We start from the raw sequence: 22,726 nt of genomic DNA on the forward strand, positions 1-22,726 counted from the left end.
ATCAACAATAAGCCTCTTTGAGTGAGTATCAATTGACTCTGACCATAATTGATAACCTAAGCCAATAGTACATTCTGTTACAATTCCAAGTTCAAAAGGTTAATTATGGCCTGGCCACAGGCTCATCTGGAAACCTGAAACTGATTGCTATCTGCCTTCCTAATGAAGATGTACTGCATGTATTATAGAGTATACTGACAAGTGATTGGGACCTCCGATAGCCATGCAGGAAGCAAGCATTAACCTTCACCACGTCCATTTAACTGTCACTCTCGCCGTTTCTATCCCACCAGGTCTTTTTATTCTATGATAACTAAAGCATCTGATAACCATATTTCCCTTTAAAAGGCAAGGTCTCCTTTTAAGGTGTAATGAGTACAGGAATCAATAGCAGTAAGTCAATTCAAACTATGTTTTGAATTAACAATACTCAGGAAACTTAAGAAGACATTAGACTGATGACAAGCGTTATCATTTGTCACCCAAATCTTTAATTTGTATGTAGATTTACTGCTCCAGTGTACAAGGCATTAGATGAATAATACCACTATCTTTTCTCTAAGAAAGACACTTCTGCTTGCTTTCTAATTCATAGGCCACAATGCTGACAACAAGGTGTGAAAAGCAGAAAATGTTAGGCCGGATTATGAAGTGTCCATTCACAGAACCTATTTTGGGCCTCAGGTCTGTCGTAAGCACTTCCTCCTAGAACTAGGATGCTCTAGAACAGAACTACACAAACGAGGATAAACTCAGGAAAGAAGAATCCTGAACAAATCATGTGACAGTAGCTGGTAAGATGACCATTCCTTTGATGGTGAACAGTGATGCAGCACTATGTAATAATAATGAGACTAGAATGTGAGGCTGACAGAGCCCTGGCTGTGTGCCTTTTAACATTAACCTTCCTGAGTTTGTTTCTTTCCACATAAAATAACAACTACCACTTCAGTTATTTTTTTTTTTAAATAAAGCAAAGTTTTCAACCATGTCACTCACTGAACTTTTAAAAACTATGGGTTGCCCCACACATTTCATATAGTTAGTGTATGATGGAGTCTATGAATGGGTACTTTTTGGTGGTTGCTTTTTTTTTTTTCCTTTTAACTTGTTACTAATACTCAAAACACATATAAATAAACTACCAAGTATCAATGATAAACAATATTTTACTAGTTATGTATCATCTATTCTCTGAGTCCCCAGGGAACTCATAAAAACATACATGAGCAATTTTAGAACAAGTCACACTTAATTCAAAGAGTGAGAAGCAACCAAAACAAACTTTGTCTGAAAAATGGTATAATGAAATATAATTCTTTGAAAGTTAATAAAAAATACTTGCAAAGATTAAAAAAAGAATCTTCTCATGTGATTACATTGCAGCTAGTACTGAGAGCTACACAAAGCTTATAAAACACTTTCCCAAATTGCCAAGGAGAAACAAACCTGTGTGTAAACAAATCAGTATCAAGATCATGTACAGAAACTGAATGGCCAAGTCAAAAAAATATCCATTGTAATGCATACTATTTCTATCATTTCCCCTATCTGAATTCACTATTTTGGCTTCACCCCACAAAACAATTCTTCTAGTTTATGGTACAAAGGTGACAACTATAAAAACCTCATTCCTTCCTAATTTTTATCCATACAGTCCCATTTCCTAGTTCCCAGAATGTGTTGCTCTCTCTCTCTCAAAGCAGAAAAATGTACTCCCAATCCCCGAAACCTTAGATATGTGCCAACTCTCACTTAAGTCACTGTCATGGAGCTGAGCTCCCTTACCGCTCTCCTGTCCACCCTGCCTGCCACTTTTTAAGGGCCCACAGCCCGTGTCATAGGCACTTACAGCATTTACCCTGTACTGTTTCTAATAGTCTCATTCTCAATCTTACTTTAATTTTATGTGTATATGTGTGACAGCATGCGCATATGAGTGCCTGTGGATGGCAGAAGAGGGGCATAATTCCCTGGAGATGTTGTTACAGGAAGTAATGTGGATGCTGGGAACCAAACTCAAGTCACTGCAAGAGCAGCGTGCATTTTTAACCACTAAGCTATTTCTACAGTCCCTCATTATCATCCTTTAAAAAAAACCAGGGGCGCCTCGGCCCTGCTCGGGGATACCTGAGGCCTGGGAACTGCTCACGGCGGTGGATACCATTCGGCAGGATCCAGCCCACCCAGAGACTGCCAAGGCCCCCAGTACCAGTCCCGCCTCCATCCACTGGACTTGGCAGGCTTGGGCCTGTTTCTGGCCGCCTTCCTCTGTCCTGCTTAGGAATACCTGGGGGAACTTCTCAAGGCAGCGGAACCCATCCTGCGGGATCCAGCACATCCAGAGACTGCCAAAGACCTGTACCAGTCCCGCTTCCATCCATGGGACTAGGAAGAGGAGAGACATCTGATTATTGGATCTGTTTGCAACACACTGGAAGGGAACCTTGGTCCCGTACCCACCAGGAGAGGAAGAGATTCCTTCTACACCAACCGGAAGAAGCGATGGGAAGCAGAAAACATAAAAACACATTCAACAACAGAAAAACCAATATGACACCACTGGAGTCTAGGGACCCTACACCAGCAAGACCTGAACATCACAACGTAGATGAAGCAGAAGAGAATGACCTTAAAAACATCTTCATGAAATGATAGAGGGCCTCAAAGAGGATATGAGAAAATCCCTTAAAGAAATGGAAGGAAAAAAAAAAACCCAAAAATACTAGAAATCAACAAATCTCTTAAGGAAAGCCAAGAAAATACAATCAAACAGCTGAAGGAAACAATTCAGACAGTTCGAAGACCTGAAAACTGAAATAGAGACAATAAAGAAAACACAAACTGAGGGAGTGCTGGAAATAGAAAAGCTGGATAAATGATCAGGAACTACAGAATACAAGAGATGGAAGAGAGAATCTCAGGAGATGAAGATACACTAGGAGAAATAGATTCATTGACCAAAGAAAGTTGTAAATCCAACAAATCCCTAACACAAAATATCCAGGAAATATGGGACACTGTGAAAAGACCAAACCTAAAAATAATAGGTATAGAAGAAGGTGAAGAAACCAAACTCAAAGGTGCAGAAAACATATTCAACAAAATCATAGAAGAACACTTTCCCAACCTAAAGAAAGACATGCCAATGAAAGTACAAGAAGCCTATGGAACACCAAATAGACTGAACCAAAAAAAAAGGTTTTCTTGCCACATAATAATAAAAACCCCAAACATACAGAATAAAGAAAGGATATTAAGAGCAGCAAAGGAAAAAAGTCAAGTAACATATAAAGATAAACCTATCAGAATTACACATGACTTTTCCATGGAAACTCTGAAAGCCAGAAGGTCCTAGATAGATATTCTACCCCACACTAAGAGACCACACATACCAGCCTAGACTACTATACCCAGCAAAGCTTTCAACCAATATAGATGGAGAAAACAAGATATTCTATGACAAAACCATATTTAAAGAATACATATCCACCAATCCGGCCCTACAGAAAGTGTTGGAAGGAAAACTCCAACCCAAGGAAAATGACTACAACTAGAAAAACACAGGCAATAGACAATCCCACTTTACCAACAGCTAAAAGAAAATGGGGTGGAAATCCACACACGATTCCTCCACTACCACCACCAAATCCAAATCAAACAAGAATGAACAGTCAATGTTCACTAATATCCCTGAATATTAATGGTCTTGACTCCCTATAAAAAGACACAGGATAGCGGAATGGATAAGAAGACAGAATCCATCCTTCTGCTGTATACAAGAAATACACCTCAACTTCAAAGACAGACAGTACCCCAGAGTGAAGGGTTGGGAAAAGATTTTCCAAACAAATGGACCCAAGAAACAAGCGGGAGTAGCAATCTTAATATCTAACAAAATAGACTTTAAACTGAAATTAATCAAAAGAGATGAAGGAGGTCATTTCCTACTTATCACAGGAAAAACCCATCAAGACAAAGTCTCAATTCTGAACATCTATGCTCCAAATGCAAAGGCATCCACGTTTGTAAAAGAAACACTACTAAAACTCAAATCACACATAAAACCAAACACACTTATAGTGGGAGACTTTAACACCCCGCACTCAACACTAGACAGAAACACCAGACAGAAACTTAACAAAGAAACAAAGGAACTAATAGAAGTTATGGCCCAATTGGGTTTAACAGACATCTACAGAACATTCCATCAAACACAAAAGAACATACCTTCTTTTCAGCACCACATGGAACATTCTCTAAAATCTACCACATTCTTGGCAACATAGCAAACCTCAACAGGCACAAAAACAATTTAAAATAACCACCTGTATCTTATCAGACCACCATGCTTTAAAGTTAGAATTCAAAAACACAAATTGCAGAAAACCTACAAACTCATGGAGATTGAATAATGCCCAATTGCAACAATCCCGGGTGGAGGAGGAAATAAGAAAAGAAATTAAAGATTTCCTAGAATTCAATGAGAATGAGGACACAACATACTCAAACTTATGGGACATTTTGAAAGCAGTGCTAAGAGGAAAGTTCATAGCATCAAGTGCCCACATGAAGAAATTGGAGAATAGTCACACCAGAGAATTGACATCACAACTGAAAGCTCTAGAACACAAAGAAGCAAACACACCCCGGAGGAGTAGACACCAGGAAATAATCAAACTGAGGGCTGAAATCAATAATGTAGAAACTAGGAAAACAATACAAAGAATTAATATAACGAACAGTAGGTTCTTTGAGAAAAATCAACAATATAAACAAACTTTTATCTAAACTTACCAAACAGCAGAGAGTGAACATGCAAATTAATAAAATCAGAAATGAAAAGGGGGACATAACAACAGACACTGAGGAGAACCAGAGAATCATCAGGTCATACTTTGAAAACCTGTATTCTTCAAAATTTGAAAATCTAAAGGAAATGGACAATTTTCTGGATAGATTTCACTTACCAAACTTAAATCAAGAACAGATAAGCAAATTAAATAGACCTATAGCTCCTAATGAAATAGAAGTAATCATCAAAAGTCTTACCAGGGCCAGATGGCTTCAGTGCAGAATTCTACCAGAAATTCAAGGAACAGCTAATACCAATTCTCCTCAAAGTATTCCACACGATAGAAGCAGAAGGGTCATTGCCATACTCTTTTTATGATGCTTCAATAACCTTGGTACCCAAGCCACACAAAGACACAACTAAGAAAGAGAACTACAGACCAATATCCCTCATGAAGATTGATGCAAAAATACTGGCAAATCAAATCCAAGAACACATCAGAGAAATCAGTATGGCGATTCCTCAGGAAAATGGGAATCAGTCTACCACAAGATCCAGCAATTCCACTCTTAGGCGTATACTCAAAAGAAGCACATTCATACTACAAGGACATCTGTTCAGCTATGTTCATGGCAGCACTATTTGTAATAGCTAGAACCTGGAAGCAACCTAGATGCCCCTCAATTGAAAAATGGATAGAGAAAATGTGGTACATTTACACAATGGAGTACTACTCAGCAGAAAAAACAATGGAATCTTGAAATTTGCAGGAAATTGGATGGAACTAAAAGAAACCATTCTGAGCGAGGTAACCCAGTCACAGTCACAAAAAGACAAACATGGTATGTACTCACTCATATATGGATTTTAGACATAGAGCAAAGGATTACCAGCCCACAATCCATACCGCCAGAGAAGCTAGGAAACAAGGAGAACCCTAAGAGACAAACATTGTCTCCTGGAGAAGGGTCACGATCCCCTGAGCAAATTGGGAGCACAGGAAGAGGGGGGTGGGAGCTAGGAGAATGAGAAGGGAAGAAGAGGAGGGGTGAGAAGGACATGAGGAGAGCAAGATAAGAGATACCATAATACAGGGAGTCATTATAGGTTTAAAGAGAAATCAGGCGCTAGGGAAATGTTTGTAGATCTACAACGATGACACTAATTAACAATCTAGGCAACAGAGGAGAGGTTACCTTAAATACCTTTCCCTGATAATGAGATTGATGACTTATATGCCATCCTAGAGCCTTCATCTAGCAGCAGATGGAAGTGGAAGTGGAAGAAGACACCCACAGGTAAACACTGAACTGAATTGGAATCCAGTTGCAGAGAAGGAGGAGTGATGAGCAAAGGGGTCAAGATCAGGCTGGTGAAACCCATAGAAACAGCTGACCTGAACAAGGGTGAACTCCTGGTTTCCAAACTGATAGCTGGGAAACCAGCATGGGACTGATCCAGACCCCATGAATGTGGGTGTCAGTGAGGAGACCTTGAAATCTATGGGGCCTTTTGTCGTAGATCAGTACTTATCCCTAGCATAGGAATAGACTTTGGGAGCCCATTCACATAGAGGGATACTCCCTGAGCCTAGACACAAGGCAGTTGGCCTAGGCCCTATCCCAAAGGATATGACAGACTCTGAAGACCCAATGGAAGGCCTCACCCTCCCTGGGGAGCAGAAAGGGTATGGGATAGGTAGGGTGTTAGTTGGGGGGGGGGCAGGGGGGAGGGGAGTCAGAGGAAACTGGGATTGACATGTAAAATAATCTTGTTTCTAATTTAAATAAAAATGGAGAGAAAGAAAAAATAAATAGAATCATGGTGAATTTTGGCCAAAAACAAACAAAAAAACAGGGGCAGTGGTACACATATATAATAACCCCAGCACTGGGGAGGAAATGAAATGCTGGCTAGATAGTTCAGTCAAATTGAGAAGGACCAGATCCAGAGACCTGGTCTCAAAAATTAAGGGGGAGAGAGAATAATAGACAGATATGGACCTCTGGCTTCTAGATGTACACCCACATACATGCACCTACTAACATGCACACCCATACATATACACACACACACACACACACACACACACACACACACACACACAAACAATTTAGTTGAAAGATGTAACATGCTACAAAGCAAGGTTATTAGTATATAATATTTAACACATGGCTATCATTTAGAAATACCACAACCTGTGCATTATTTTCCTATGAGTTTTTTTTGATTTAGGATTCCACTGGGAAAATTACTATTTTCAAAGATGATTATGACGATGTTGCTATAACAGTAACAATGACAATAGTAGTAGAAGCAAATTCTTTTTAAAAAAGATTTATTTAGTTATTATGTATACAGTGGTCTGCCTGCGTGTATGCCTACAGGCCAGAAAGGGCACCAAATCTCATTACAGATGGTTGTGAGCCACCATATGGTTACTGGGAACTGAACTCAGGACCTCTGGAAGAGCAGTCAGTGCTCAGTGCTCTTTATCACTGAGCCATCTCTCCAGGGAAGCATCAAATTCTTAACTAATTCTCAAGAAGCACTTTCCTGGTACTAGTCACTTCGTTAAGCCAATTACCTGAATCCAGTTAAAAGTTGATGTTATTTTTTCTACATTATGGCAAAACTTTGAGAGGTTAGCAAACATTCATAAAGAAAAAGAAGTAGCCAAGTATCACTAGCAACACACTGGTAACCCCAACTATCAAGTGTCAGCTGGAAAGATTATCCTATGTTCCAGGTAAGCCTGTTCTACATAGCAAATTCTATGCCAGCCAGGTCTACATGGTGAGACTCTTGTCTCAAAACAAAATAAACAAGCAAGTAAACAAGAATTCAAAGCCAAAAGACAACCACTAAACAAACAAAACTACTCACATTTAGTAAGGAGCAAGTTGGGGACTCTGTTTCATTCTAAGCCTAGGCTCTCAGCTGCTGTCTTTCAAGGCACTGATACTACTAACAGGTCACCAGGCTGCTAATGGGAAAGAAGCCACAGTCATGGTTGTAACTCATCATTGATATAAAATGGCCAGGAAGTAGAAATCAAAAGGCAGTAGAACTCATGTTCCCCTCAACATCAAAACTAATTGCATGGACTGGCAAGATGGCTCAGCAGGTAAAGGAACTTACTGTTAACCTTGATGACCTGAGTATGACTCTTGGAACCCACACAGTTTAAGGGGAAACATGAATCCTGAAAGGTGTCCTCTGATCTATACATGTATATGTGCACTGCTCACCAACTAAATAAACAGTGGAAATTCAAAACTATTTATATTTACATTTTTCTTCTAAATTATTCCTAAGTGCTCTAATTAAGCTCAGAATTGACAGAAGTAACGTAACTAACAAGTGCAAAGAGATTAAAGGTACTATTAGTAGTTATGACACCAGCAATAAACTATTTCTTTTATTCTAGAGTTAAGAACAATTCACTGGCTTACTACCCATCCACATGTGCTCTAAGCAATGACACTCTTAACACCTGAACTTCAAAGACTGTGGGTCCTGGCTCCATAGCCACTGTGGTACTGAATGTAGAGGGTTGCAAAAACTTTGGCGACAGAAAAAGTAGCTGAACCTAGCAATATCTGATGAAAACCAAACATGAATCCAATGCAGTTCTGACCCATATTGTATTGTGAAACTTTACTGCAACCTCGGTTCTGAACACACACTATGCTTTCATAGCATACAATGTCAATAAATGCTGCTTAAGACATTTTGGCTCGGATTCAAGACTACAGTATGTTACGAATAGCAGCATTTTTACTAAATATACACAAAGCTTTCTATTGTTACAGAGACCAGCATTTTAATGATGGAAATCACACACTTAATTCTTTCCTACAACCATTCCTCGAATGCAAGCATTTAGTCAGTTTATTTTTGGGTTGTATTGATTTTAAAAATTGATGTATGAATTGCTGAGTTTCACTATTAAAAAAATTGTCAAATTTCATTGTCAAATGAATTTTTTGGTTATCACCAGGTCAGAATTTTTGAATTGACTGTATATATTCTTCTGCTATTTTTACTATGTATTTTTGTAAGTGGAATCCTTAAAAATTAATTTTAAAATCAGAATATCAGTTTATTCTGAAGGGTGAAGATGCTCTAAGTCTTGCAGTATCAAATATTCAGCCAAGACTTCATATAAAAATAAACACATTTATTTCATTAGAATGCAAAATTGCTTATTTTTAATAAATGGCAAAGTTATGTCTACAAAATATAAGAAAATATGCCTATTTGATTCTATTTTTTAAATTAAAGATTTATTAAGTTTTATTTTATGCATACAATTGTTTTTCCTCTACATATGTATAGCATCTGCATGCAGTATCTGTGGAGGATAAGAGGGCATCAAAACTCCTGGAATAATTGTGAGCCACCTGTGGGTGCTAGGAACTGAACTGAGTTCTTTGCAAAAGTAACCAGTGCTCTTAACTGCTGAGCCATCTCTCTAGCCTACTATGTCTATTTACATGCCTACATGGCCAAAATTGCATAAAAATTTCTCAGGCAGCAAGTGGTCACAAATGGAAAGAGGCAGATTAGGATCTAATAGAAAAGAAGCACACAATGATGTCATTTCCTTCTCTTACACTGTCTGGGTGCAATTACACAGAATGAAATATTATAAGGACAAGGTGAACTCAAACCTAACCAATTTAGAAGAATCAAAAAACCTAACAAGATAAACATTTTTACAGAAAGGTCAAAGTGACTCAGATTTCTTCTTTTTTTTCCTCCATACTTTGAAATTCTCTGTATATCTTATTCATGGCTTGCTACAATCTCAGCATTAAAGTTGGTAAATCACAATGGGGATTTCCTTAAAATATATATAGAAATAATGTACTTTATAAATTTTAAGTTTATAAAATGTAAAGTTAGTAATCACTAAACTTCAAAGTTCCACGAGCAACATTTTTTTCTTTTTTCTTTTCTTTTTTTGTATTTTTTTTTTTTATTAGTTCAAATTAGGAACAAGCTTGCTTCACATGTCAATTCCATCTCCCTCTCCCTCCACTACCCCTCCAACCTTCCACCTGCCCCCACCCCATCCACCTTCCATTCCCCAGGCTGGGTAGGGCCCTCGATGGGGGCTCCCCAAAGTCCACCACATCATCCTGGGCTGGCCCTAGGCCCTCCCTCATGTGTCTAGGCTGAGACATGGGATGGGCTCTCAAAGTTCCTTCTTATACCAGGGAAAAATACTAATCCATCACCAGGGGCCCCCTAGAGTGCAGAGGCCTCCTCATTGACATCCATGTTCAGGGGTCTGGGTCAGTCCCGTGCTGGCCTCCCAGACAGCATCTGGGATCCATGTGCTCCCCCTTGTTCAGGCCAGCTGTTTCTGTGGGTTTTACCGGCCTGGTACCGACCCCTTTGATCTTCATTCCTCCCACTCTGTAACTAGGTTCCAGAGTTCAGTTCAGTGTATATCTGTGTGTGTCTGTCTCTGCTTCCATCAGCCACTGGGTGAGGGCTCTCAGTAGGGATCAGGCCAGCGGAGGAGCCATGAGCAACATTTTATGAGTAACCAAAACCATTAAGATCCTATTTGTACTAGTGCATTTCCAAAATTTCCATCACTTCTTGAAATTCTCATTACAATCTCAGAAACAGGCACCACCTTCTCCCCCAGCTCTTCACTACTAATTAGCCTTTAAGGGGGATGGGCTGTAGAAAGGATAATCAGTGTTTAGCACCTTCTTTATAACAGTGAAGTCCAGGCCCTTTCTTAGTTACACTATTATTTTCTTAAATGTTTTCTTTTTCAGGAAGGTGTAGATTTGCTTAAGAACTCAAAGTGAAAAATATTACAAAGTAGAAATAGTATATAATTTCTTATTTAATATTTACTTCTTAAAATTGTACTTTATCAAAAATATTTCTTTGTGTATTATCAGAGCAGTCCAAAAATCATTCTACCAATTACAACCCAATATGAACACTATCCGACCTAGGATTTACCACATATTTATTGCCTACCTAACATATGAATTTAGAATCCTTCTTAGATTTCCTTCTTAGATTTCAAATGAATAACACCTTCCACTGAATGACTTCACTAATGACCTTGCTTTATCTTCTCTGGCAAGAGGCATGAATAGTAAGTTAATAAACATGAAAGAGCAGCAGCACTTTGATATGCATTCAAAGTTTCTTCAAGTCTTCAAAAGGGCTGTTCATATGCACATCTTGTTCTGCAGCACAGTAAGGCATGAAGTTCAGGATCCGCTAAAGCTCACTAGATCACTCAAAATCTTCCCAAGTTCCATCTGTAGACTCTAAGTCTGTCATGGAATGGGAAGAAACAAGCTTTCTTTAAAAAAACAAAAAGCTTTTTAAACATAGCAGCCAGTAAGTCCCCTGAGAGTTTAACTAAGGTCACAGTGCAGAAAAGCCATACATACAACCACAAAAATCCTACACACATTTCTCTTGCTGTCTCAACATTCTCATTTTCATCAACTGACCTAATACAAAGTTACTGTAAAAATAAAATAAAAACTTCAACACCATATGAACTACTCAGTGAGAATGAGTTTGGAACTCATAGCTGACAATAACTGGACCTGACAAAAACAAGGGGAAGTAAAACAAAATGAAAATTTTACAGGTCAAGAAAAAAGTATGACAAAAAGTTGAACACTTGCAAATATGAGTAAATTAGGACTGATAATCATGAAAAGAGTGCACAAAATGAATGCATTCCTCTTCTACTACAATTATTTCTTCCATAATTTCTTTACACAAAGAGAAGTTAGTTCTGAAAATTTAGAAGAATCAATGCTGGAAGACAGATTTAGATGACAACAGCCAAAAGTCACATGACCACAGAATTTGATGATGTTCTTTTTCTTGTAGGTACCTGAGAACTTTTTATAGCACAAACACTGGGAAGATCCATAAGGGAGAAACTCAACTTTAGATGCTGATCAATACATAAAAATGAAGACAATGACAGAAATGATATAGATAACAAAAAAAGCTTCAATTTTTAGAAGCATTTACCAAAATGCTGGACACTGGGCATTTTGTAGACATGCTCACCTCTTCACAACAGCTTCACAATTTAAGTTTCATTTGCCTTATTTTCCCTAGAGAAAATGTAACCTTACCATGTTTCATCTAGCACTCAGTAACTTGCTAAGGCATTAAATTTCTTGTCATCTAACACACAGTTAAAAACCATACACACCATCTGCTACCATCAATTCTGCACCCAGTCTAATGACTACTGTCTTCCATGAAATCACAAAGGCTTGCTACAGAGGTAGCTGGCTTTCTTACCTGGTTGGTTCAGATTCCTAAGTTTTAAGATAGGAACATTTCTGTAGAGTGTACTCATGTCCATGTACACTGAACTCTAGCAAACTGTAAATTTAAGGAAGAAAACCTAACTCTCTTTGCACTGTTTTCCTCAACTAATAATTATTTTTATTAGTAATGAAGCAATTTCTAACTAAAAAAATTTAGTTATCATTTATGATTCAATTTACCATTGTGGTTTTATGTATTTTAGCTCAACTAATGGGGATTTAGGTCCACCTAATTACAAAGCCAGGGATCTTTCCAACTTATTCTATTGGCTTAAACACATCTTTGATTTTGTCATCTTCACACAAAACAATAAATTAGATTGGTAATAGGGGATTAACTGCTACAAATGAAAAGTGTATGACATAATACATACATATTTAATGTGATATTACTAGACTATATGAAATCTAAATAGTAATAATTTCTATTGTTATTTTAAAAATACTGTTTAGGGTTCCTATAACATTATTTGTGACAACATTTTATCTTTTGTCTCTGGAAATAAAACAGTGATAATCAGCAAGTATTTTCTGAAAATTTCCTCTTAACATAAACATCATAAACTTGAGTTCTGGATATTTTGGCGGGGGGGCAGGGGAGAATCATTCACTACTACGACAGTATTTCTTTCCATGCACAATTTAGTGTTTATGCCATATGTAGTATTTTTTATTAACTTAATTTTGTAACTATAACTGGCTGCCCAAAATATGCTAAAACTGGAAGATAAAGTTTTTAAAGTAAAAGCATCTGACCACATCTGTTTCAGCTACTGCTGAAACAACACAAGATCTGTAATGTCCCCACAAGATACAGCTATTTGTGAGAGGAGGGGCCTGGAAACTTGGGAGATGGGTCCAAGCTGGAGAAAGATCACTGTGAGGGTTAATTCCTGGCCTGCAGGGTGTGAACTGAGCTTCTCTGTCCTGTCTTCCCATCAGAACTGACTTAGATACTGTGAGCTAAAATATAATCAACATTCCTTCCTCTAAGTTGTTCCCAAGAATTGTTAGAGCAACAAGAAAAGCAATTAATATAATCATATATAAACAGAAACTGACTACTTAGCTTTATCCTCCATAACAACATTAGGACACTAAAACACAGCAGCATGGATCTGAGAAGGAAGCAAATTTGCGGGGGGTGAGTGGGTGGGGTGTCTCCGTGCAGGAAGCTTTATAACCATCTTTTTATAAACAAACAAAAACAAGCCCAATTAAATATCAGTGGTCACCCCAAAAGGCCAATTACTGAACTGAAGAACTAGAGATAAAAACTGAACAAATTCTTCTCAGGATATGGGAAGCGCTCAAAAGGTGCTCGACAGGTTCCTTGATGCCTGAGGCGGGCAGATGCCAGCTAGGTATCCTCTGCTTTGATACAAGTTAGTAGGACTTCAGAATGATCACATCACTATGATATGAGAAAGATCTTTTAGGAAAAATAAATATAGGTGACAGATACTGTTAAACTTGCTTGTTTGAGAATTTTTCCAGCTAGCTAGAACTATAGCAATAATCCAGTGTCAGCTCTCATTTTATAAATAAGATCTGAATGAAGTACAGTCACACAGGTAACTGGAGGCAGAGTCTCATACATGGTTTATTCTGAAGGCTCGGGAGAGTCTCAGTAAGTTCCCTTTATTTCAGTTTATTTTTCTGCCACCATTTGAAAAAGTGACTATTATAGAAGTAAATGTGACACAGACCATTAGTTCCAAATTGGAAATATTTTTGCTGTAATAGTCATTGTAATGTGATTTGTTTATAGAGCTACAGATCAGTTTGGCAACTATTTTTTTTTTTTACTATTTTTTTGGTACTAAACATGCTCTGGAGAATTACCATGAATATCATTGGGAAATATCAAATGCCAAAGGCTAAGTCTAAGAACCAGAGACAGAAGTAAAGTAAATAAGATTCAGAGCCAAAAGCTCCTCTTAGTGAGTAGGAGTGTCAGGTAATGCACAGTGTAATTGCTACATCAAAGAAGGCACGACAAAAGACAAGGCCAACCTGGGGAGCATTCTGTCTTGCTAGGGATTTATGACACTTATTGTTTAATGAAAATTGTTTTAAATTTCAAATGTAGATTTTACAGGAAAAGGAACTCATTTATTTAGAAGTGACATACATATTCTCTGGTGAGAACAATGCAGAAAGTGATAGGTTACAAGTAATTAACACTAAGTATAATATTGCTATAAATATTCCCTTTATTACTTACTTTTCTATGGTATAAACTGTCATTTTCCAGTGACTTTAATTATTGTTGAACAAATCTTTAAGAAAATATTCAGGTTTCTTAAACTGATGTAATTAGAAGGGATCATTAAGGCATATGTCATCAATATAAAACATAAAAGCATAGTGTCTGCCATAGCTGGTTCAAGTTGCTATACATAACATAATACATAGATTAGGTGGCTTACATGCAACAACATATATTTACCTCTCATAGTTGTGGAAACAAGACTTTCAAGTGATGTTAGCATCATAAGGCTTAGTGAAGATCTGCTAGGTGGCTGACTGCCAAGTTTTCATGGCATCCATCAAGGTTGAGAAAGCAAGCTAGATCTCTGGAATTTTCTCTCAAGGACACTTCGGTTATTCATGAAGGCTCCACTAGCACTACCTCCTAAAAACCCCCTTCCAGATACTAATACACTCAGGAATATTCTTAAACATACAAATGGGAGAAAGACAAGCTCATAACCCATGAGTAACCAATGTGAAAAATATATGCAAAGTAGGGAATTTGTTAATGATTAAAAGTCAAAGACAAATAACCTGTGCTAAGGGAACAGTCTATAGTAAAAAACACTCTATTTGTTCATTTTGTAATCTTTATCATGTTGAAGAAATGATGTGTGTATGCAGATGAGAAAGTGTAAGAACTTGAGGAGGCCAGGTATCTTCCTTGATTGCTCTCTACTTCGTATATTCAAGCAGGGTCTCTCATTTGAACCGAGATCTCACCAATTCAGTTACAAAGGTTAGCCAGCTCACATTGAGGATTCCTCTCTCCTTCCTAAGAGCTGGGATCACAGACATGCTCCCACAAACACCTAACATTTACATGGATATGGAGGACCTAAACTCTTTTTTTTTTTTTTTTTTGGTTTTTCTAGACAGCATTTTTCTCTGCGTAGCTTTGAAGCCTATCCTGGCACTCGCTCTGGAGACCAGGCTGGCCTCGAACTCACAGAGATCCGCCTGCCTCTGCCTCCCGAGTGCTGGGATTAAAGGCGTGTGCCACCAACGCCCAGCATAAACTCTTCATGCTTATGGGCCAAGCTGTTTGTCAGCTGAACCATCTCCCCAGTTCTTCTTTTCCTTCCTTAAGGAAAAAAAAAAAAAAAAAAAAAAAGATCTATATGGTTCTACCCTGAAAGCTACAGTGTAAGAATATGAGATTATAGTTGGGTGGTGGTGACACACACCTGTAATTCCAGCACTTGGGAGGCAGAGAGAGGCAGATCTCTGTGAGTTCAAGAACAGCCTGGTCTACAGAGCTAGTGCCAGGACAGCCAGGGTTACACAGAAAAACCCTGTCTGGAAAAAACAAAAAAAAAATGAGATTATATACAAAATCTGTATTAGTAAATAACAAAATAGCATACTTAAATTATTGACTGACAAAGTCATATAAATGAGTTCAAATTCTTTCACATTTGTCAATTTGTACTAAGCTCCACAATCACCCTATAACCATTTTGCATATAAGAAATCTGGAGTCTCAAATTTCCAATTGACAATACTTGAAAATTAGGAGGCCAGTAAGACTAGAACACAGAGCAAGTTCTATATATACATTCTTTTCAAAGGTTGAGGGTTTGTAATTGTTGAACTAAGGCATGTGTGTGTGTGGGAATTTTATCGGGAATGATCCATTTTTCATAGTCCTTTCAACACACAGAAATATTGCCTACTCATATCCATTAATTCATTCTTTTAGAGAAATTCAGAATAAATCAATAGGTATCTGAAACCTTCAGGCACCTAGTGATCACAAGAGAAAGATTGACTAGTCTCTTTAGAATACCTGGAACAGTCTCCATTCCACTTCCACCCTGCATATTTAAATGGGAAAAGGCCAATCTATCCAGTAAGGTGAGAATAAGTCAGCAGACAACACGGACTAGCCAACTCAGAGAGATGAACAAAATTAGGAAGGACCCACATTCAGGGGTCAAGGAAGCACATTTAGGAATGCTATAATAAATATAGTCTTTATTTTATTCATTTTTTGCAGTGCCAAAAACTGAACTAGGGGCTTTGCATACATCAGGCAAGCACTCAATTACTGAGCTGAACATCAGCCCTATTACTGTGTTCATTTAATACAAACGAAATGATTTCAACCCAAATTCCAAATTTAAAAAGCTATAGAAATTCAGAATTAGAAGGACTCTCTGGTCATTTAGTTCAGTTTTAAACACAGAAATGGAGGATGATGATAAAATTTTTGTGACACAAATCAGTAAAGAGCTCATTTTCTTTGTAAATTTTCCAATGAATTAACAAGTATAATGCACTCTACACCTAAAAAACACACATAGATTTATTAGTTCTTTCTTTACCTGAACATGTTCTATAATATTTATTATCACAAGATTGACTTGATACTTTTAATGTGAATCACTTGGAAATATTTCCAAGTAAATGAGTATTTCCAAGTCACAAAATAAAAACCCACTTTCTATATAAATTGATTTCTGTGTATAAGTTGAATAATTGAAAAGTTAAGTAATGCTAAAGTTAGAAGCACTGGTATTTAGAAGTATAGTTTTTTGGGTTTTGTTTTGTTTTATATAGGGCCTCAATTGAATTCACAGCTTAGTCTTGAATTTACCATGTAGCTAGGGTTAGGCTTGAACTCTTGTCCCTTATCATTACTTCCCAAGTGTTAAGACTACAGGCATGCACTACCACATCTGGCTACTAGGAATATTTTTCACAGTGAAGTCTTTAATTTTGTACCTTAAAACAAAGGACAGTGCATGACACACTCAGTTAATATTTGAACACTTATATCAGACTGCAGCTGATTGCGAATTTACTGCAAAATGCTACATCAATCTAATAGCTCATAAATCATTCATAAAAAACAGATCTGCAGAGTATATTGAGAAGCATTCTCAGCCCATACTCTTTTATTCAATGACCACGGCATAGTTCTCCTTCTCATTAAATGAAGTGGAGATCTGTCACTTCCGTTAGTTTTACTGACTAGAACAGAGAAAAGAAGAACATTAAAAGACACTGTGGCTAAAGAAATATGGTCACTGTGAGAACAATTGAGTACATGGCCTCAGAGATAGTGTTTGGATAATAGCAAAAGGATCAGCTTCAAAGTCAGATGGACCTTGCTTGATTTTAAGTATAACTTCTGCCATTAATTAGATGGATGTAGAAGAGCCTGTGCACCCCAGTTTCACTATCTAAAATGGAGTTGTAGGATCTAAATTACTACTTTACAGTCAATGTCAAGCACAGTAGAGGTTTTCAGCATAGGAAAACTAGTACTGTTTTGTTGATCGAAAAGTTTGTTGTATAAATTATATTTAGGACTAGAGCAAAACTCTGAGATACAGCCCTCCTTTTTCTTATAAAAATGCCCCATAAGGTTCCATATTACTGTGGCCAGTCATATACAATTTCTCCCTTATAATAGTGATAAAGAGTGTTCTATGCAGAATGGTCTATTTGTAGCAGGCATTCATTGCATGCATGGAAAAACTGCTGACATGTAGAGAAGATATTTTCCCGTAAAAGGTTGAAGTCCTTAAGCAGCAAAAAACACCAACGTCCATCATCTTTAAACCCTATTGATTTCTGGTGAAGATTTAAAAGGCTGTTTACTTATTTCCCATCATTCCTGTCAGAGCTGTAACAGTTCTCTTCCCACTGAATAAACCTCTCATGATCCTCTTGGTGATTAAGGTCAGACAAAATGTCAAACTCCTAATGCTAAGTGCTTTCACATTAAAATTTCATATCAAATCACCAAGTAAAATCCAAACAAGAAGTCAGACATGTAAACAGTTCACACACAAAAAAGAGCTACAGTGACCATTACAGAATACAGATACATTGGAAATATGGGGGTGGGGAGGTGCAATGACCATTATAGAACAAGGGTACACTGGAGATGGGGAGGGGGAGAAAAGTTTGGCAACAGGTCAGAATACTTCCTCCTTCCTTTTAAAATCTCCATTTGTCATTTTATATTATAGAATTAGAATACCATGCTAAATTCAAGTCTAAAACACACACACACACACACACACACACACACACACACACACACACACACACACACACACACACACACACGAAGGGGGTAGAAATTATCAACATTATCAGTTGTGTCCTATTCATTAGCAGAGACAGCACAGACCTGTCACAGTGTTGTTTTAAAGACTGCATGGATGGATGGAGTGCCATTCACTCAGTATCTGAACTGTTAGAGCTTGCAGGTTTGAAAAAAAAAATCCAAGAGCAAAAACATGTTATCAAGACCTAGTGGCCCATCTTTCAGTGTTTTTTTTTTTTTTTTTTTTTTTTTTTTTTTTTTTGTTTTGTTTTGTTTTGTTTTGTTTTGTTTTTCGAGGCAGGGTTTCTCTGTGGCTTTGGAGGCTGTCCTGGAACTAGCTCTTGTAGACCAGGCTGGTCTGGAACTCACAGAGATTATCTCTGCCTCTGCCTCCTGACTGCTGGGATTAAAGGCGTGCACTACCACCACCCAGCTTTCAGTGTTTCTTTTATTCCCTCTCAATACAGAAGGCCCTAAACTGCTGAAGACTCTGATGTCCCCAACCACAATTCAGTGAGAAGACAGCTTCTCGTTCCAACCAGTTTCAGCATGCTTCATAAGTGAAGTACTATTAACTTGGACTGTGTTGGTTCATATGCCTGTGGTAAAGCAATAATTATGGTGAAAATAGAGTGACCTGATTGATTGGGCCTGTGCATATCTTCATTCCTGAGGCTAGGAGATGGGGGTCTCCTAATGTATTTTCACAGAGGATAATATCAGTATAGGTGGATGCCAGATCTATAGAGCTGTAAACAACAAAGTAACTCTTTGTACCATTATAAAATACATTTATGCTTGTATTATATGTAACATATAGCTATGTAGTTTAAGGACTATATGAAAATAAATTTTATTCACATAGTATAAAGTTGATGGCATATTAAATACCCTCTTTTTTGCAAAGGCAGATCTTAAATGAATTTTCTAAAGATAGGCATGGTTGCCCAGCCTGGAATTCTAGTACTTGAGAAATAGGAGGAGAATAACAGATTTGATGGTAAATGTGGGCTAAACGAAAAACATGTCTAAAAGAAGAAACAAAAAGAAAAAAACTTCCAGAAAACTTCTTGGTAATTCTAACAAACCAAGTGCTTTTCCTTTTCAATCTTTCGGTGTCTTAAATGTTACTTAGGCAATAACTCTCCTGGGTTAAACAAACACCTAATACCCTCCTCCCCAAGCCCAGGGAAACAGAGTAAATTTTCTTTATATAAAAAAGCATACCATAAAAAGCTATGATACAAATAATAAATCAGGGAAAGCTGCAATATATGACAGAGTCCTTATAGGTCAATATGAAAAATGATAAAACCAGATAATGAATGAGCAAAGAACACAACCAGGAAGTGCTCAGAAAAAGAAAACCAAATGGAAAATAATGGCATGGAAACATGTTCTTTGTATTATAGAAATACATGAGATAGTATTTAGGGCTTGCAAGGATGACAATGATGTACTATTGGCCAGCTTGTATGGAAATAAAACCTCTTAGACCTTCATAACTGCTGAATGAATATGGCATGAGCAGATCAAAGTCTGTGAAATCACATATGCAAAAACAACCTTATGCTAGTTAAGAATTTAATTTGGCCATTCATAACAAAATTTTAACCATATGTATTCTGTTCCTCAGAAATTCTTTGCATATAAAAGTTAACTTTTAGTACTTTATTAGAGCAAGCAGCACAAATTCATACATGCAAAGATGTTTAATGCAGAAATATGACTGGAGCTCTCACCATCCCTGATTTCAAGTTGTACAACAGAACTATAGTAATAATAATAATAAAAAACTACATGGTACTGTCATAAAAACAGACACATTGATCAATAGAATCTAATTGAAGACATAAACCCAAACACCTGATTTTTGTTAAAGAAGCAAGAAATACATACTAGAAAAAAAAAAACCCAGCATTTTCAACAAACGGTGCTCGTCAAACTGGATATCTGCATATAGAAGAATACAAATAGATCCATACTTAGTACTCTGCACAAAATTCAAGTCCAAGTGGACCAAAGACCTCAACATAAAACCGGATACTCTGAACCTGACAGAAGAGAAAGTAGGGGATAGCCTTGAACACCTTGGCATAGTAGATGATTTTCTGAACAGAACACCAATAGTGTAGGCACTAACGTCAACAATTAATAAATGGGACCTCATGAAACTGACAAGCCTCTGTAAGTCAAAAGTCACCGTCAATCAGACAAAATGGTAGGCCACAGAGTGGAAAAGATTTTTACCAACTCCACATCTGATATAGGATTAATATCCAAAATATATAAAGAACTCAAGAAACTGGATATCAAAAAACCCCCAAATAATCCAATTTAAAATGGGGTTCTGATCCAAACATAATTCTCAATAGAGAAGTCTCAAAAGGCTGAGAAATACTTAAAGAAATGTTTACCATCCTTAGCCATCAGGGAAATGCAAATCAAAATTACTTTGAGATTCCATCTTACTACACCTGTCAGAATGCTCAATAACAGAAGTGACACCTCTTGCTATAGAGGATGTGGATCAAGGAGAACACTTCTCCATTTCGGATAGGAATGCAAACTTGTACAGCCAATATGGAAATCAGTATGTTGGTTCCTCAGAAAATTGGTAATCAATCTGCCTCAAGACTCAGCTATACCTTTCTTGGGCATATACCCAAAGGACACTTTATCCTACTACAAGGACATTTGCTCAACTATGTTCATTACAGCTTTATTCATAATAGCCAGAAACTGGAAACAACTTAGACGCCCCTCAACTGAAGAATGAATAAAGAAAATGTGGTATGTTTACACAAGGGAGTATTTATTCAGTGGTCAAAAAAAATGACACAAGAAATTTGCAAGCAAATGGATGGAACCAGGAAAAAAAACAAAACAAAAACAAACAACAACAACAACAACAACAACAACAAAACCCAAACACCCTGAGTGAGGTAACCCAGATCCAGAAAGACAAATATATTTGGTGCATTGTCTAGTCATCATCAGAGAGCCTTCTTCTGGCAGCAGATGGGAGCAGATACAGAGAGCCACAGCCAGACATTTTGTGGAGAGTGAGTCTAAATTGGAAGTCTCTATTGGGTCCCTCTCCTCAGAGCTTGGGGAATCCCATGGAAGAGGGGGTATAAAGATTATAAGAGTCACAGGGGATGTCAGGAGAACATGGCTCACCGAATCAATTAAGCAGGCTGCATTTGGGCTCAGAGAGCTTGCGGGGGTCTACACCAGGTCCTCTGCAAGTATGTTATAGCTGTTAGCTTGTGTTTATGTGGGGCTTTTAACTGTGGGAGCAGGTGTGTCTGACTCTTTTGCCTGTTCTTGGGACTGTTTTCATCCTATTGGGATGCCTTGGCCAGCCTCAGTATGAGGGTTTTTACCTTATGTTATTGTATTTTATTTAGTAGTCTTTGGTTGCTGTTTCTTGGAGGCCTGCTCCTTTCTGAAAGGAAAGAGGGGGAAGTGGACCTGGGGAAGAGGGAATGTGGTGGGTAGCAGAGATAAAGAAAACTGTGGTCCATATGTATTGCATGAGAAAATAATCTATTTTCAAGGGGGAAAAATTATACCAATAAAATACATTCTGTAATGAATTGTCACAAATGCATACATCTATCCATACATCTACTTTGTCAGTATTGAGTGCAACAGATTCATCACTTTAAAACTTCTATTTTGTTCTTTTGTAGTCACCCATTCCTCTTCCTGATTTTATGGTATTCACCCACTATGACTTGTGTCCTCAAGAGCTCTGCTTTTTCTACTATGTCATATAGATGGTACTATTCAATAAGCTTCCTTTTGGTTAGAGCTTTACTTAGTAGAAACGTGGGTACTGGTTAATCACAGAGTTGAATGAGGAAGCTGATGATGTCATTAAGTGATCTCATTTACTGCCTTAAGTATGTTTGGTTGTTTCTAGGCCCCAATGCCATAGAGAAAAGGGGGGGGAGGGGAGGCGGCAGTTACTATGTAGCCCTGGCTGGCCTGGAACTGGCTATGAAGACCAAGGTCTTGAACTTACAGAGATCAGCTTATGTCTGAACTTATAGCAGCAAAAGTAGAAAATTCCACAACAGTTAGAACTAGAAAACAATTAGCTTCATATTCTCATCATAACTCACATTCATTTCCTGTATTCAATCCTTCCTCATTTCCCAATATATAGCCTTCCTTGTTCTATTTTCTACATTTCACTGTGTCTATACATACATTTATGTATACATAAATTGATATTTTTGGCTAGATTTTGCATAA

At 37.6% G+C, this 22,726-nt stretch overlaps 1 protein-coding gene across 4 annotated transcripts in view; it reads right to left on the reverse strand.

Moving 5' to 3' along the window:
- Nucleotides 1-22,726, reverse strand: part of LOC100762081 (ran-binding protein 17) — a 276,621-nt gene that overhangs the window by 145,159 nt on the left and 108,736 nt on the right. The window lies entirely within an intron of this gene.

This window comes from Cricetulus griseus, chromosome 7 (genome assembly GCF_003668045.3).
Source record: "Cricetulus griseus strain 17A/GY chromosome 7, alternate assembly CriGri-PICRH-1.0, whole genome shotgun sequence".
Lineage (NCBI taxonomy): Eukaryota > Metazoa > Chordata > Mammalia > Rodentia > Cricetidae > Cricetulus > Cricetulus griseus.